Source organism: Scatophagus argus, chromosome 17, assembly GCF_020382885.2.
Source record: "Scatophagus argus isolate fScaArg1 chromosome 17, fScaArg1.pri, whole genome shotgun sequence".
Taxonomy (NCBI): Eukaryota; Metazoa; Chordata; class Actinopteri; family Scatophagidae; genus Scatophagus; species Scatophagus argus.
The window spans coordinates 12731601-12749880 of record NC_058509.1 but is presented as its reverse complement, the minus strand read 5'-3'; the positions used below and the strand labels follow the sequence as shown (position 1 = coordinate 12749880).

At 39.4% G+C, this 18280-nt stretch overlaps 1 protein-coding gene across 5 annotated transcripts in view; it reads left to right on the top strand.

Moving 5' to 3' along the window:
- calcr (calcitonin receptor) overlaps positions 1-18280 on the top strand; it is a 51379-nt gene that overhangs the window by 8054 nt on the left and 25045 nt on the right. The window lies entirely within an intron of this gene.

Below are 18280 nucleotides of genomic sequence, written 5' to 3'. Positions count from 1 at the left end.
TGCTTTGTGCACTGGGGCACAGTCATGCTGCAGTAGAAAAGGGCCTTCCCCAAACTGTTAACACAAAGTTGGAAGCATAGCATTGACCAAAATGTCTCGGTATGCTGACGCATCAAGATTTCTCTTCACTGGGGCCAAGCCCAACCCCTGAAAAACAGCCCCATGAAGAGGTGTGTCTGGATACTTTTGTCTATATAGTGTATGACGCACTGTTCATTACAGTAATGATTTTCGCCTTCTGCATTTGGCAGTAGCACTTGTGTGTGAATTTCTTTTGATTTGTAAAATATCTTGCTCTGCTGCCGGTAGAGCTGTCCATGTTAACAATCAGCTGCAAACACCTCCCTTCTTATGAACATGCTTGTGGGTACACTGGGAAATCCTGGATTGACTCATCAAGTTTATAACCATGGTTTTGTGACTGCTTAGCGCAGACTGTAAGGGTTAGTGCAGCCAGATAATGAAAGGATAACCTGAGTGTGCTGAACTTTATAGTATGGATCTTAGGTCTCCTTGGGGAATCTTCTGGGTCAATAAAGATAAAGTATTAACAACAACAATCAAAAAATACCATTAAAGACCATTTCAAGGCAAATATGTCCTTTGCTGTTACAGTAACAGTGAGTCAGAGCAATAGAAAAGTCCGGGCTGACTCTTTCTGAGGGTCTGAGAGGGCTTCGGGAGATTCAGAATGAGGCTTCGGGAACTTGTCGTACAAAGAGAAAGTGATTTGCAGCATAATCGCTTTGATGTTAAAAAACTCTCTGCTCTCACTTGCTGCTTTACTATTTTTCATCTCGATCACTAGTTTCTCTATTCTCGGTCTGTTTCTTATCACTCCTAATGTTGTAACGTTGAAGGGTCATTGTAATGTTTGCTCATTTGCTTCTTTTAGTCCACCACCCCATGCATATTCAAGATAACAGCACTCATCTCTCCTTCTGCCTGTCTCTCTCTCTCTCTCTCTCTCTCTCTCTCTCTCTCTCTGTCTCTCGCTCTATCTGTCTGATTCTAGCTTGTAGCGCCCAGACACAGTCCACTCCCAGACCTAACAGAGCATACTAGGAACACTGTGCCCAGGAGGGAATTGCAGTTAATGCCTTTCGGCTGAAGTCCAGTAACAAAATACTTCTTTAATTGCTTTCCCATAGCCCTCAGCTGCAGTGTGCTTCCTCTCCAATTGCACATTGATACAAGTGGGAGTTGGCTGTGTAGGACAAAAGATATATCCTAATGGGATCAGTATTGCATGCAGATACTCATCGTTGCAAAAAAGGTTATTGTGATCTTCAGCATAGCAATTTATTGATTTTACTCTATTCTGCTTAGTTAATATCCCCCCATGCTGATTATGTCACATTTAGATTAAAGGGAATATTTTTTACTTGTTTTAAAATATTTTAACTAAATTTTAAACTGGAGAAGAGAAAAGACAAAATGCAAAAATTTTTAGCTTCCAGTTCAACAAAGGAAGTTGCGATTGTATGCTTCCACATTTGTGTATATGTTGAAACCAGTGGAATTCATTTTTCTCATATGTTTTTCTCCCCAGATTGTCTAAGTGACTGATGGTAGATTAAAATTCTTTTGAAAAACATAGTTACTGTGGAAAAAGAGCAATGGTTGAAAGGGGAAGCCTCCTGAAAAAGGCTTTCCCCCACAGTGATAATTGAGAGCATACTGTGGAAGAATGTGCACATTTTTTATTTTTACTTTTTTTGTTTCTGGAATTGAAAACGCACGGTTACCTTTAAGATGTGAATTATGATCTGCAGATGGAGGGGGGTGGGGGTGGAGCGCGCTGTATAGTAAGTCACGTGGATGACAGTGCCAGTCTCCGCTCAGCCCATCTGTCACTGTCTCTCTTTACTCTGAACTGGCTTCTAAGATCTCACAGGGTATGCTTTCCTGTTTATGCAAATTCAAACTTTTGAATGTTTAAAATTTTATTTTGAAGTGACACATGAAAGTGACTTTACAGATAAAGGGTTGACTGACTGAAACAAAAATAAAATTCACAAAATGGCGAATGATTTTGAAAATAACAATAACAAGTATTGAATTTATAACACTGAATTTCAGCTGCATTACAAATTGACAAACATTATAAATTAGTATAATTAATGATGCCGTGTACTTGTCAACGATCATTTCAATTCACCATTAAAATGACAATAACTTTTAAAACCCCTAACAGGAATAAATGAACTAATTATAACTAACTGTAAATCAATAATAAATCCATCATAAGTGACATAAATCCTAATTAATAACCAAAACCATGCAAGCACCTACTCTGTAAGCCTAGTTTCTGATGTAATATAATTCTTCTCATAATAATAACAATTATAATAATAATAGCAACAATAATAAACTAATATGAAAGTATTATTTTTAGCATTAAGTTAAAGTGACATATTTTGTCATTGGAGGGAACTCACTCCAACGAAATTTGTTCTCTGCATTTAACCCACCCAAGTGACGTGCACACACACACAGCAAACCCGGGGCAGTGGGCGTGCAGCGCCCGGGGAGCAGTGGGGGTTAGGTACCTTGCTCAAGGGTACCTCAGCCATGGACACCGGGACGGGGAATCGAACCAGCGATCCACCGGTTACGGGTCCGACACCCTAACCACTGATCCACGACTGCCCATTACACAAGTAACCAATGTTTTAACACACTATTTCCTCAACTGATCGTGCTAAACATCTTTATTTGTAATTAATAACAGTGTTGTCATCATATGTTCTCAATCACTATTTAGTCAGAATACTGAATAAACATGACCACAAGGAGAAAAACAAGAGCAGTTTGATGGTTATCTGTAAAAAAGATTAAAGTGATTAAATAATTCTAAAGAGTTAAAAGAGCTTGTACTTAAAGGTCGAGAAATTAAACAACTACATATAGCACAGAAATTATTTAAAGAATTCACATGTGACACATTTTCACTGAATGACGAAAATTAATGATTAGTCAGTCGGTCACCTTTTAATTACAGAGAAATTTCTGTACCTAAAGCAGTGTGGTGGTGGGAACTCGTGCTTGCACGTCTTAACGCCAAAACTTAATTGAGATGGTGCTAATGGATTATTATGAGGCTGACGATAGAAACGGTGCAAAACATCAGGTGCATCAGTGTACATGTATCCACTGATTAGTTAATAGTGGGGCAATTTACAGTGTACTTTGCTGGCCAGACTCTTCCTGGACTCTAAATGGTTGCCATGAGCATGGCACAGATAATGGAAATGGTATCAGACAGAGAGGAAATGGGAGACTCTCTTCACCTGTGTGAATATGTGACAGATTGTGTGTGTGTGTGTGTGCGTGCATGGGTTAATACAGGAACATGTGGACTGGCATGAAGACAGCAGCACAAATTTTCTATCTAGCCAATCCACATGTGCAAAAGAATACCTGATAAAGACTTGCATTGTGATAAACCCCTTTGAACTCATTATCCAAATGAATGTGCAGTTCAAGACACCCAGTGAAAGAGAGAAAGCTATTAAACAGATCCCCTACTTTCTATTTTATATTAATGCTCTTGAATAGAAAATTCAAAGACAAACTATTGAAAATGAGCCAGAAATACAGAGTGATCATCTCATTTGGAGTTATTTATAGAGCAGTGACGTCAAGCTATCCTGAGCAGAGGTTTTAGTTAATTACCTTTGCATAACAATGTTCATATGCAAGCATTTATTTTTTTGATGGAGTATCTGCGCTGCTGTTTTTTCTAACAGTCCTTACATCCATCACTTCGAACAAAATAACACTCTGATCTCAAAGCATCTTCAAGTCTTTGGCTGATACTGTGTGTACCTGACAATGTGCCCTCAAAGCAACATGATTGATATATTTGGATTGTAGAGGGTATGCTAGCGTGCACACGTGTATCCTCTCTTTCAACACTGAAGAATCAAAGCTCTGCACGTATTGGAGGACACCATCATCAAAATATATAAGGAGATTAGCAGAAAATTTACATTTCTACTATATTTAAATAAATATAAATGAATGGAAGAGAAAATAGGCTTACTCACAGTTTGGCCAAGAGTTAGGTGGCAAGAGTAGTACTCTCATATATGTCTCTTAAATTTGAAGGTACAGCCAAATGTCCAACTGTTTCCCATCTTTATGGTATGCTGATCCTGCTTGCAGCTCCACATTTAACCCATAAACAAGAAACTGAATAAACATAAATATGTCTTGGGACAGTGTTCGACTTTGAATTGTCCCATTAATTATAATTTCTGCCACTGAAAGTAATTCTTAAGGGTGGGGCGATAAGCGTGGGAAAGTTTAGCGGCCGGCTACATGCCCATGAAATAGAGGAGTTTTGTTATCACCACTGCTCTGAACTACAGTCAGTAATCCATGCTCTGCTGAAGCCAGCTTAATGTGGTTTTACTGTAGGTGCCAGGGCATGACCACAGGCCGTGAAGGAATTACTCCCATATTTTACATTACATTTACCAGCAGTCACTTGTGAGGTTAGGATTGCAAATGAATTAGGGAAATACTACCCTGTTTTATAAAGCCAATATACTGTTCATCCTTTCAAGTGTTTGTTTGTTTTTTTTTTTTTTTTTTGGGTAGGTAGGGGGTCAAATGAATAAAATGATACCGTAAATACACTACAGATAGAAATATACAGAAAACCAGGCCACATCTACTGGGGCATGTCTTTTTTTTTTTTTAAGGAAATGCATCCTTTTGAAGAAGAGCTGCATCCTATCCATCCTCAATGATGTAATTAGATCCATTATTCAGGGACAATGAAAATCGGCTTGGCCACGTTTTGAGAACCTTATCAATGTGGGCTTGGTTTCATCTCAGGCAATTCTGCTAAGGCATCAGCTCCCAAGTCTGTCATTATCTGCTGCCTCCAATCAAGGATAATTTTTGATTTTTTTTTTCCTCTTTCTGAGAGCTTCCAACATTGTTTATGGACTTTTTTCCCCCTTTCACCTACCAGACAAAATCTGGCAAATACATACAGTCAGAAATATCTCACTGTGTGTTATTCTAATAAGATTCATTTTTCTATCAACAGCCTGAACCTGTAAAGATTTCTGCACATCAAACAGGATATAATATGCCACTAGAGACTTTAATTATATTGAATAGTGAAATATATGTTGAAACACAATCATAAATAGTTCTAGAATTCTCTTCTTCTCATTGTAAAATATGAAAACATTTTATGTGATAGTGACACTTTTGTAGTTGATATGATTTGAGTGGTTGTTTGTCTCCCCTTAGTTTTGTATTCAGTGATATGACTTGACATTTCATAATAACACTTTCATAACAGTGTTGTTTTCTCTGCATCAGTAATTGGTCATCAGCATTGGTTACTCTTTTATTCAACATAGAATGAAACAGTCATCATAGTTTTAGGTCAAGGCTGAACTGAAAGCTTCATCTGTGGCCATCCCTTAAAAATGTTTGTTATTGTGGTCTCATCGAGTGTTAATTTGCTAGTCGGTGACACTGCTAGGATTTAAAATGTGTCTGAAGAATATTGTCTGCAAAATGTTGTCTTACTCTCACAGTTTCTAAGAGACTGAGGACGATGTGTTTCATCTGGTTTTAGGGAGTAAAACAGCTGTGTGTCATCAGCATCGAAATGATATGGGATGTTTCTTAATCAGATATCTTCATCAACACTTGAACCTAATGAAAGTTTCACTCAAGTAACTATTTTTGCCAATATTCCATCCACCCATTTTCTATACCTCTTATCTGTTAGGGTCGCGGGGGGGCCGGAGCCTATCCCAGCTGACTACAGGCGAGAGGCGGGGTTCACCCTAGACTGGTCGCCAGTCAATCACAGGGCTGACACACAAAAACAGACAACCACCCACACCTAGGGGGAATGTAGAGTAGCCAGTTAACCTAATGTGCATGATTTTTGGGGATTGTGGGAGGAACCTGGAGAAAACCCACACAGGCACAAGGAAAACATGCAAACTCCACATACATAGAAAGGCACAACCAGGATTTGAACCTGGAACCTGCTTGTTATGAGGAAACAGTGCTAACCACTGCACCACCATGCTGCCCCTGCCAATATTAAATCATTTAAAAATGTATTGTTTTACATACACTCTGCATTAAAACTAAAGCTTCTTGTAAGGTTCTTCTCTCTCTCTCTCTCTCTCTCTCTCTCTCACACACACACACACACACCACCAGAACCAATGTGTTTACATGAGTGTCAAGTAGATTGTAACACTTTGGCATGTGTTTGTAATCACACAGAAATGCAGCTACTATTCAATTTAGCAGGACATAATTATAGATACTAGATATAGATAATTATAGACAAACATGTTGTGCCTTCAAACACACACACACTCAAGTGTGTGTGTATATATATATATATATATATAGAGAGAGAGAGAGGGACAGACTGTAATCTCTCTTATTTACAGTCTCTGACATAATGCCTGAAGAAGAATTGTTCGATAACTCCCCTTCACCCGCCTCATTTGCATGTAGTTTTGCTTTTTGATAGGACTGGGGCAACAGAAACTGGGCTACTGTACATTAGTCACCTGTTCAGGGTTGACTTGTACTGTACATATATTTCTCTGCAGTCATTCTTCTGTCAGCCCATTTTCAGTGTATTTCCTGACAATGTGATTCTTTTACTGCAGGTCTAGAATGTCAATCATGTAGTGTTTACAGTTTGATAGATGTGTCATTTGGAGGTGAAATGTGTGTTGGTTTAGTGCTTGCTGGGTTTCTTGGAAATGTTTTCCCATATCTGCTGAAGATTTTCCTACGCTGGAAACATGTTGTAAAAACGTTAGAGGGAGAACTATGGAATATTGCATCCATGAGGGCATGCATTTTGCTGTTTGATATGCCTTGACTGACTGTGCTGTGTGTCTCTGATGTGCTTTTGCTGTGCCTGCTGTAACGGAGCTATTTCTGTCAAACTCTCTCTCTCTTTTTTTTTTTTTTATTTTTATTTCCTCCCACCTAGCCTGATTTATCGTGGAGAATGTTTGTTCCATTCACCCAATGTACATCCCAGAGCTATTACTTGTTCCAATAGGTTCAGATCATTTTCCATGTGAATAAGCCCTTTCTTTCAGGTGATTCTTGAACTGTCTTGTTTGAGTTTGAGATTGAGTAGCAGGATCAGGCTTGATCTGCCCTCAAGGCCTCTGATCTCGTCCTCTGGGATCCATTTTCTGTCTGATTGTGATCCTTGAGCCAGAAGGGGGTTATCTTTTATTTTTGATTTGTAGTACCTCTTCTCTGCTAATGCTTCTACAAGCTTCTCTGTGCAGCCATATTGTACAGGTTGTCTGCTCTTCCTTCGAAAGCTTTTTGGACTCTGATCCTTTTTATCAACAACGGTGTGCTTTATAGTAAAGATATAACCTTTGATCTCTTTCAAGCAAAGGACTGCGAGAGGGTTCAACTTGCCATGCCAGGCTGGCCTTATAATGTCTGCAGAAAAAAATGAAATTCCCAAGATTTTCATAAGGATGACATCAAGGGACTTCAGTGATTCAGTCTATATTCCCTTCTCATCAATGTTCTCATTGATTGAAATTTCTGTTCTCCTAAAATATCTTTCTATCAATTATTAAATGGACTGTTTTAGAAACGTTTGGAAATTTTCACTTTCTGATGGGAGTTAGATGACAAGAATGATACCATTTTGTATAGTAGGTAGTATAGCTCAATAGAAAGACTGAGGTACATTTCTGAAGGCTATCTTGTTTGTTTTTGTAGAATTGTGTCATTTTATTTATTTTCTATTTAATTTAACTACTTGACTTGTTGAACATGGCAAACTCGCTGCTAACACATATTTCCCAGCTGAACCTACGGGGCAGTTGGGCAGTGTGAGTTCATGTGTTATAAGGGAGTAGCTTTAGAGGCAGGCTTTAATGGAGAGTGGGGGATTTTTCTATTTTTTGGTTGGATACTTTCACAATCTAGCTTGCTCTTGCTCTTTCCTCCAGCCTTGCAAACTCCAGCTTTAATGACAGACAGAGAGAGAGTGGTATCTCAGCAGTAAGCAAAAATGTCAAACGATTCCTTCAGCTTTCAAAAAATTTAATTTGAGTTATTTTTGAGCCGAAATGAGTTTTTCCCCTTCTGTGACACTGAATCCAAACTTGGCCGAGTTCATACATTATTTACCATCTGTCCTCTGCTCTCCTCTTTTGGGAGATGAGACAAACATCATTGGTCAGTTAACAGAGGAGATGTACTCTCAGTGGTAATGATGAGTCCGGGGAAGGGAAAGGTTGCCAAATGAAAGCACTTTGATCATCTGAACATAACCTCCATTTAGTGGCAGATGTACATAAGCACCTGAAACTCTTCACACTGCTTTTGAGAAGCTGAAAGTATCAAGTGACTCTTAATCGGTTGAGGAAATAAACAAAAATTTAGCTGGAAGATTCAGTGTCAGGGAGGGAGCTGCTCATTTGACAGAACAAAGCGTGTGCTTATAAACAGATTCCTGTGGTTACTGCTATCAGAGGGAGAAAATGTTATTCACAGGATTATATAACCGGGTGGATATATTCAATAAACAGCACAGCTGAGTGATCTCTATACTTATTGAAAATCCTGTCATGTTTAGTGACAGTCTGAATTGCAGGTACTCTCGTTTGTACACGAGTTTCATAAACTATGTAGCGTGAAACGTCTCTTAATGCGCTTTAAATATGCAGTGTGGAAGCAGAGTCCTTGTTAGTATTGGTTGTACAACCTGACCGCCTCAGATTCCCAGACAGCAGGTACCAAGGAAATGAAACCTCGTAAATGTAGGCTTGCATTGTAACAAAAGGAACAGCTGTACTCAAGATAACTTATCTGGAGGTGATGACAAAACTAAGAGATCAGTGATTACAGTCGTTTTTAACCTGCTCAGTGTTTCCAGTGCAGTTCAGACTAACACTATTCAGCTCCAGATACAAAGCGATTATATTGTCATGTCAACTGGGTCTTTAACCAGACGTCGTCTCAGCAGCCACCCTCTGGGATATGGTGACATTAGCGTGAATTAATCACCAACATGCAAATCAGATGAAGCATTGAGCACAGCAGTCACACCAGTGTTTTTGTTTTGTTAGCCAGGCAGGTTGCATTGCTAACACTGTTTAACATGTGATTATTATATTCTCTAATGATGTAGCTCTGTTCGTTGTCAGTGATTGGTGTGATTGGGTTGCAGTTTAGCTGTAGCTGGAAATGGAGTGGAAAGGTGCTGCTCCAAAGCATTTTAGGAGAATGAAGTAAGTAACTGAAATACTTAGATATACTTAGTGGTGGAAACAACACTCATTTCAGTGCATTATAATAAGTCCACAATAGCTATGTCAGACTGTGAAACCTAAAACTTTACATGTAAGAGATGCAGACTAAATTCTTTTATTTTCTGTTGTGTGGCACTGCGTTATGAGATTTCACGCTCTAGCAATTTAGTATTGCAATTCCATAAAGTTTGGGAATTCACAAGAAACAAGAGATCAATGGTCACAATAGCAGGGAAAAGAAGCATAGATATCAGAAAGGATGATCTGAGGTTTAGTTTATGTATGGGTCAAGCTCCAAAAAGACTGGATCCTACACCTCCCGTAATGCAACTTGGCAGGACTTACCCGCCTGCCTCCTACATACCAACTCTTTTAAACTCCTGCACAAAGACTATCAGAAACCCTGTACAAACTGGAGGTGTGGGTGTTTTCAATGAGTGAACTTTACTCCATGAGACAAGCAAGTACTGCTTTAAGTTTCAGTTCCTAAGGCAAATAAAAAAAAGTATTTCTGCAACTCAAAATGCCATTTATCATTTGAAACTACTATTATTAGAATGCATTGATATGTCTTTATGTTACGTGCATGGATAATCATGAGGCAAGGACCATTACCACTTGATATTTAAGTTATATAGTTATATTTAAGTTGTTAAGGTTACTGAGAATAAGGCTGTCAGAATGAGCTAAAGCTGGTCACACTGTGGGGTGGACCGGCAGTTCAGCTGTAAATTGGTCTGAGACAGATGGGGAATACTCTGGATCTTTTGTTTTTGGAGTCCTGGCGCTCTCTCTGCAGATTAATTCAAAGACCACCATGAGTGTAACCTTGAAAGACAGACAGAGGGAGAGAAAGAGAGACAGAGAAAGAGAAGTGGGAAATACAAGTGCAAGAAGTTTGCAAAAAAAGCAGAGCATAATGGATGCAGGTCTTGCCAGGAAGAACACGGAGCATGAAATTGAACGCAGGGAGGGGTTTCCTTCTGGCAATCAAATATGGTTCTTCCTCCCGTCTTCAGTTATTGTTATAACTCAATTTAAAGCACCTATAAACAACATTATGAATTAACAACTGAGCATATGACTGTTTGTACGTGGAGTCGCACCTGGTGATGAATCCAGCGAATTACCAGTCATCTCTGTCGTTCCTCTCAGTTCTACAGATTTTTTTTTTTTCAGACTGCAACAGACACAAAGCATTACAAATCTACCCTACACAACCACAACCTGTGATTCCCTTCAGCCCTATGGAGCTTTTTAACCTCTTTAGTGTCATTTTTTTTACTGTCAAAAGCTAGCCTCAGAGTTGCTGCTCAGTCATTGCTTTCCTTCTGACATTTTCTTATGACTGACACTTGAACAAGTTGCACAATAACATACAATCCAGATGCAAAGCTTATTTTATATATGACAGGTAAAATACATTACACAACACAACTTTCCCAGACATGTTCCAAACAGATTGCTATAAACTTCAGTGTAATGTCCAGTTTAGGCTCATTTAGCGTTGTCCCAGAAATGGAAAAACCACGTTCACTTTGGGATGTTACCTAACAGTAAAAAACAGTAGTTATCCTAAGATGCATGGGCACACCTAAGGCTGTTAACCACAGTTGAGTTATTAGCTGTTAGAGCTGAAACGTGGCTTGGAGGACTCCAACCTCTTCCATGCAGTCATAAGCTGAGAAAAGGAAACAGTAAGATGGCTCCCATCAGTCTGCCTGGCAAACCCTGAATAACACCAATTTATATATGATGTATGTTTTTAGCACTTGAATGGAGTCCCTGCCAGTCAGAAAAAAAAATGAAAGGGAGGCAGAATACTTTTGAGCAGCAACATGGATATTGGATTAACCTAATGTATCTGGAGGAAGTCTAGACTATGACGAGATGATATCCACCAGAGTGTTGTGACACTGCTATCCATGTTTCTCTTCCTAATCCCCCCTTACAATCCCTGTCTGCCCCTTCAATTTCTTTCTGGTCCAGGAGAGGAAGTGTGTGGGATGTCATGGCGTTGGAGCTCAGGTATAAATCAATTGTTTACACAGAGCCAGGAAGAGTCCTCTTATTACAGGAGGCTTGTTTTGAACAACTGGAACACTAGAGTACATCTTGCTTCAGTGCCTCCAACCATATTCCTGACACTTCACTGTTGAATAAATGGCAGGATTTGAGAAAGGTGCTTGAGCTTAAATGCTGGAAGGCTGTATAGCCTCTTCAGAGCGGCAAATGCCTTCTCAAGGGAAGACAAAAGAGCTTTTAATAAAGGATGTGTGGAGCTGGTAACCTCCAGCATAAATTTTGTGCACTTACTGCATGGTGATAATTACATAAAATAGCGAGAATAAAAGAGCTTAGGGTGCATGACATGTAACTAGGAAGACTACATCTTCAATTAAATATGCTGACCTACTGAAGACAAATCACATGATGCTGGAGGGAGGAGATAACTGTCCGTTCAATCCAAGCTATGAAAGCTCTGTGTGTTTAGATGCATCTTAATTTGTTTACCCATCACAGAGATGAATTTCCCTGCCATGATCAGTTTGGTCCGTCAGTGGTCAACCATTCACACATTCTTGGGCTGTTTAGGATGCTAGACAGTAAATCAGGCCTCAGCAATTCGTCACTGCTGCAGAGCCAGTTTGTTTAGGACTCATCCTCATAGAAAAGAGTTTTTTGACCATTAAGCCACTAAATCTGTATTCAGAAGTGATCAAACACAGAAAGAAACGAAGAAAATCAACATAGATTGCGTGAATGTTAAAATCCTATTCATCAGCATTGGCTCAAGTACCTTGAGTGTCATTGTTTTGTTCCATGCTGAGGCATTGCTAACTATTCTACTGTGTGGCTCTTAGATGAACATTTGATATGGAGGACTGACTTAGTGTAGACTGAAATGCAGTAACAATTCAGCACCCAGTGAACTACAAAATTCTACATTAGCAAAAGTGTGGAAAGTGAGGCTCGCTTGACATAGCAAAAGAACTTCATTATTTTCTAAATCTCTATTAACATGCACGGATGGTCGCCCGTGGCTGTGCTGAATCGTAAGCTGGATCTTCTGATATGTGACAATAGCAAAACGAGGCAACGCTGTTTCAAAGGGACCTAGAAGTACATCCAAGAAACGTAGCCTTCTTATACTCAAGGGGGGCACTGTGTGAGGTTGGACAGTGTTATCTATGGAAGAGTTGCAGGATCAGCTTTTTTTTTTGAGAGAGCATGGAAGTGTCTTTTAATTTCTTCTCATCTGAGATTGAGATTTTATTAAGAATTTCTTGTAGATTAATTGTAACAAATAAATAAAAAGGATTATTTATATTTTGAAATGTTGGAGCAGGCAGGGATTTTCCCTTGATGACAGTTAAGATTTATTCTCCAAGAAACTTAAGATGTAGTCATCTCTAAATTTGGACGTTATGTTACCAGGTTCACAGCTGGTTAAACTTTAAATCAAACATTTTCACTGGAAACAGCATCTTTAGCCTACATCCCAAACTGGAGACCAATTAAGCCTCCAGATGTCAGTTTTCTGTGTTTTACAGTTAGATCTCCCATTCACTAAGAGACTGCCTGTTCCCATTTATTTGATCCAGAAACAATAGAAGTTTAACAGTTTTAAAGTCTTTGATTTTCTGTTATGCTGCTTTTTAAACATGTCGGTAGTTATATGTCTTGTCTGATTGCTTGGTCACATACAGACCAGTGTCTGTGCTGTGTGTGTGTATGTATTAAAGACAGATTAGTTGAAAATATGACATGTCACCATAATGAGAACCTGTTTAATGTTTAAAGGATGTGCTAGTTGATGAATCTGCTGGGTCTGTCCAGAGAGTCAGAGAGAGAATCTGGCCGGAAAGGGGGAGAAAGAGGCAACTGGAGAGGGAAGGAGGGCAGAGCTTTGAAAGGAGGGGGATTGTAGTGGAAGCGACAAAGAGCAAGGCGGGGGGGCAGGGGTCAGAGTAGGACATGGGGGTGGGGGTGGATGAGAGAGAGACAGAGAAATGAGATGAGAAGGGAAACAGATTAAAGGAGCAGAAGATATATGGAAGTGAAAGAGAGAAGAGAAAAGAGACCGGAGAGGAAATGAGAATGCAGGGAAAAGGCGGATTTGGGCGAGGAGGGGTACTTAAATGCAGTGAGGACACGTTACAAGCTTGTTCTTTTTACCTTAATTGGACAGGGTGGCATGCAGTGTATTTTTAGATGGATGATTAAGCCAAAAAACATGGAAAATGTCAAGCTGCAGAGCTTTCATCCACACCGTTTACCTGTTACACCTCAACACGAACTTGACTCAAACACAGAAATATGCTTGCTTCAAGACGTGCTGAAAAGAGACTCAAAGCAGAGTGTTGAAGAGGCACAGAGTCTCTCTTCTTTGAATGGAACTTTATCATAATGAGTCATTGTTTAAGAATGTTTTTATATCACTGCATGTTTTAGCACATTACTTCTAAACTGCATATACCAGCCCACAAAGAGCAGTACACCTTTTCAGAATGATAATCTTCTTCTAGGCAGCCAAATTTCGATTCATATTACTGCTGTCAGACTTGCCACAATTTTGTGATGTAAGTGGTTTTCCATCACTGGGAAAATATGTTAAATCATATTCTTCTCATATCTTAAAGCAGTTTTGTTTAGAAAATGTTCGCAAAAACTCTGCTTGTTTGTGTTCTGACATCCAAGCTTTGTCAAAACAACTAAATTTGATTCAGTGCTTTGAATTATGTTCACATGCTTTTTATTCAGAAAAGTTATAAGCCTCTTCAGTAGTGTAATGTGGTTTAAGAGTTGGGAAATATTAGACAACATGAGCTGATAAACGTGTGCACTATTGTATATATGAATATATATAGAATAACTATAAATCGAACCAGCAACCTTCCGATCACAAGCCGCTTCTCCAACCTCTAGGCCACGGCTGCCCCCAACAAAAATGATGAAAAAATAATAATGCATAGTAGAGAGAGAATTAAAATACAGGTGGTCGAATGAGGGGGGCAGAGGAAAAAGAACACAGCAGCAGTCCTATGTGATACTGTTTTAACAACATTTGTGGAAATGTTGGATCAGGGTGATAAAGTAAGATACTAAATTAGCAGTGTGATTGGGGCTGGGTGATTGTAGAGCTGCCTTCAGTATAGCTTCTAGATGTTGCTTGCAGATTAATGCAATATTTTGCTATTTAGACAGGACTTATATGGCAGCCTTGTGGGTAATGTCCACAATCTGTCCATTCGTCAAACTAATCCACTTGAACTTGCATTGTAATCCAGCTCATCTGTCCCAGCCCACAAATGGGACGCCAAATCACGTCTGTGTGGCTGCTCCTTTCAGACTGAGTGATGGGCTCTGAAGTGGTGAAATGTTGGGGGAGAGCTGATCGAGCTGCTGCATCCTCCATTACTGATGTGATGTCAGCATAAATCTGTGTTGTCGCTGTGCCTATGACCGCTCACTGCAAGAGGAACGAGCACAGGGCTGAGACTCCGTCTGCTACTGTCAGAGTGATGTACTGATGACAAAAAGAGTGGGAAAAAAAACGGGGAAAGTGAAATTCTAATAAAGATTTTGGGAATAACAAACAGTAACAACATAACAGAACAAAAGTACTAACATTTTGTTTCAAACTTGAGTTTCGAAAGGATTTACTTTGTGCTTCAAATCAAAGAGAACAGCAATAATAAAGGCAGATGATGGGTGGAACATACAAGGAGATTAGATATGTAACGTCTGAATGTCAGTCACATTTTCATTATGTAGCTTTATGTTCTAAAGCACAAACTAAACTGACATCTTTTCGAGGGCAAAAATTCAAGAATGAAACCTTAGAGCATAAACAGCTTTAAAGCCTTCATTTTGCAGTCACTTTCAGTCTGTGTTTTTCACTTACTGTCATTGCACAGGAATGAAGCATTTTTGAAGTGCTTTAAAATTAATGTTGCAAAAGCAAACTGAAAACCCCATTTTAACTCATCGACCTTCCACTATACAGTAGATTTAAAGCTGTACAACATTCCTGCAGAGGACTCCTGGAAGTACTACTGAGTACGATGCAATCACTCATCCAGTCTGAGTACTTTTCTGTGTCATCTCCACAGGAGGTCTTGTCTTTTTAATAAGCTACACATGCTTTAAGCATTACTGTTCATATCACATTGAACCTAATGGCCTGCAAAATGCTTTGGGGACTATGTTTAGAGATGTATGGATGGATGGAGCTAATGTGCAAGGCAGAAAGTAGTTGTTGAAAGTCAAATATAGCTGGGAGGTTTGAATTTGAATAAATTGTCACATGTGCAGCAGAGATATTAAGCCACGAGATGTACTGTGGGCTAATCTTTTATTGATGGACTGAGAGTGTGTTTGAATGTTGAGAGTGCTATTGATCTTCTCATCTTACGCTTGGCAAAAAATCATGATCAAATTAGACTGATATTTTTAAATATACCAGTACTCTTATTTGCCTTTCTGTCAAGTTGATGAGAACACTGACACCTCTCACATGTATCTAAATATGCTACTTACACTGTAGACAGAAATATCCAGACACACCTCTTTATGGTGCTGTTTTTCGGGGGTTGGGCTCGGCCCCTTACTTCCAGTGAAGGCAAACCTTAATGCTTCAGCATACCAAGACATTTTGGACAATGCTATGCTTCCAATTTTGTGGCAACAGTTTGGGGAAGGCCCTTTTCTATTCCAGCATGACTGTGCCGCGGTGCACAAAGCAAAGTCTATAAAGACATGGTTGGATGAGCTTGGTGTGGAAGAACTTGCCCACACAGAGCCCTGCCCTCAGAACCTTCGAATGCCTTGTGGAAAGCCTTCCCAGAAGCGTGGAAGCTGTTGTAGCTGCAAAGCTGTCTGCATATTTAGAATGCGATGTCATTAAATTTTCTGTTGGTGTAATTGTCAAGTGTCCAAATACCTTTGTCTATATAGTGTAAAAAGCTGCCACCAGCCGTTGTAGCAAAAGCCTCACACTGATCTCAAAACTCTGCGCCCACCCAAGAGATCTGTCTAAAATATGACTCCTGCTGTTTACTTGTCTTTCCAATCTTTACATTCAGCTGAACTAAACTAATGATCTGCTGTCTTTAGCGCCATATAAATTATCCCTTTAAGTGTGAGCAAATGTCCAATACTTTTTCTGTATTTGGTGAGGTCTTGCCTGTCATTATGCACCTTTGTTGTTCAAATCCTGTCCTGTTGTTTAACTTATAGAAACATGCCTCTCTAATAGAATATCCCCCTTTTAGTCAAATTCACATGCTCATGCACACCAAGATAGTACCTATTATTAAAAACAGTCTATTACATGATAATAGACCAGTGTGAATCCTCTGCTCTCTGGCTGATGATGGTTTTTATAGATCATCTCTTCCTAGAGGCCATTGTAGGATCCATACTTTACCTCCACTGTCGTCTGTTATCTCTTTTTTCTTTGATTGGTGGTTTTGTGTCCTTCTTTGTGTTCCTTCCACACTTCTTTTCAAAGCACAGTCATGGAGCGGTTTGCTGCTGTGTCCTTGATCGACTGGGTGTACTGTATAGTCTTGTGTCATACTGGAAATATTGAGCAGAGCGGGACTGGGCTGAAAATGGCTGAGTAGAGACTGGTGGTGGTGTGGTTGCATTTTCAATGCAGCCTTGAAAACAAGGTTTACAGTTTCTGTAGAAGTAAGGCAATTAATCTGTAGATTTATGTTTTCATGGGAAATTAGCAGCAACTACTGGTTAATTTTAATGTTAGTCTGTTTTACTGAATAGACAGCACACCCCACCACTTTCTTGCTGATTCTTTTATTGTGTTCACATTATGGAAAAATAACTCAAGTCAAAAATAGATTTTCCTATTGAATATTTGGCCTTCAGTGTGTAGAATGTGTGTGTGTATGGGCAGAGTCTGACACTGTAAGCCTGTTTTCAGTTTCAATGAATGGCTCGAATGTGTACATTTTCAGATTTTGACTTTAACAGATAGTTCAGAAGTGAATCCTGGTCCAGCATTCAGTCTGATGTGCAAACTTCTTGGGTCTGGTGGTTTTTGCACTTGTGAAATGAAAAATATTTGCACATTCATATATTTTGGATTTTTTTGTATGCGTTTTATGTGGAGGGAGGGAATCTTTAAGTAATTTAGTCAAATGCAACCAAAAACATAATTAATAATGATACTTTTTATTATTCATTAATTTGCTGCTTATTTTCTCAAATAATGACTAAATAATGGATATTTTAGGCCAGAAATCTCCAGTCCAGATTTAGGATATCTTTGGCTAATGTGAGTGACAATAAGCATCCTCACACATAATATTGGTTATCAGATTTGTTTTTAAAGAACTCATGAAAAAGAAATGAAAAGTTTGAGGGAAGTTTCAAAGGATCCCTGGTCAGAGATCAACACTCCAATCTTTAAATTCTTTGTGGACGGAGTTCCTGGCGTATTTCTCATCCTAATGCCAAGTAGCCTACCATCATCATCTGCAAGCCAAAACAAATACCATCAGTCCTGCTAACTTTTCACAGTGACTTATAAGACTCGCTCATGCGTGTCCATCTGCGGAAACGCCTGCTCCCAGGACACTGTGGGGTGTGGAGAACAACGGCTAGGTCGTCCTAACTGTTCAAACTGCGGAGTGATGGAGCTTCCAACAGGGACTCTGTGAGCCAAAGCAAAGAGACCTGAAGTGAATTTTAATCTCACATTCACTCTGTTACTGAACTGACAGATCCGCTGGTGCCGTCCGACAGGAGTGGAGGATCTGCATAAGATGATTAACGACCATCAACTATTTTTGTCTGACTGTGTGTTTGTCTTGTGTTTTTCCCATCCCCTTTAGCTCCCATAATGTAACGCTTCTATGTCTTGTTGTCTATGCTCACACACACACAGAGGAACAGTGTGGAAAGTCACAAACACCAGTCGTTCTGCTGCAGTGTTTTGCATTTCAGAT